Genomic DNA, 930 nt, shown 5'->3' with positions numbered 1-930 from the left:
CAGAAACAATTCCTATCATAGTAGGTGCCTTAGGTATAATAAAAAAATATTCAGACAAATACATAACAAAAATAGCAGGACTTACAAATATATATAACATACAGAAAATTGCACTACTGGGTACTGCACACATTCTACGCAAAACACTTTCAATACAGTAAATATAAGAGCACCACAGCAAACCACAGCACATACCCAAGGCGCACAGAGCTGCGCTCGGTAGTGAAGTGAAAGCACGTTATAAAAATAAAACTACTGAATAATAATAATAATAATAATAATAATAATAATAATAATAATAATAATAATAGTAATAACTCCCAAAGACTGGAATATCTACAATTTCCTGTAGTATTTTGAATTTCCTTCAAAATAAGTTAAGAAACTTACATATCTACAGTTTTCGAAAACATAAACGATCAGCTTTAAAACCTTTAATGTCTACAACTTCTGTGAATACCTATCCTTTCTTCTCTTCCAGAGTATTCGAAAATGCAAACATCCTCTTTATTCCAAGAACACTACAGTTTTCTTTCTTTTTTTCTCTGTTCGGACAGACAAAAGATCATCTTCAGTAAATTTTAACACCTTAATTTCTACAATTTTTTTTTAATAATTAAATCTTCCTTTTCTTTCCTTCCCTTTCTCCCTGAGTATTCAAAGATGTAAACATCCTTTTTATTGCAAAAACACTAGAGTCTTCTCTGAACGGACATACAAACGAACATCTAAAAGAAAAATTTAGGCGCAAGAGTGGCTATGTGATAAATAGCTTGTTTACCAACCACATGATTCCGGGTTCAGTCCTACTGCGTGGCACCTTGGGCAAGTGTCTTCTACTATAGCTTCGAGCCGACCAAAGCCTTGCGAATGGATTTGGTAGATGGAAACTGAAAGAAGCTCGTCGTGTATATATATATATATATATAT

Source organism: Octopus bimaculoides, chromosome 1 (assembly GCF_001194135.2).
Source record: "Octopus bimaculoides isolate UCB-OBI-ISO-001 chromosome 1, ASM119413v2, whole genome shotgun sequence".
Classification (NCBI taxonomy): domain Eukaryota; kingdom Metazoa; phylum Mollusca; class Cephalopoda; order Octopoda; family Octopodidae; genus Octopus; species Octopus bimaculoides.
This window is presented reverse-complemented; position numbering follows the sequence as displayed.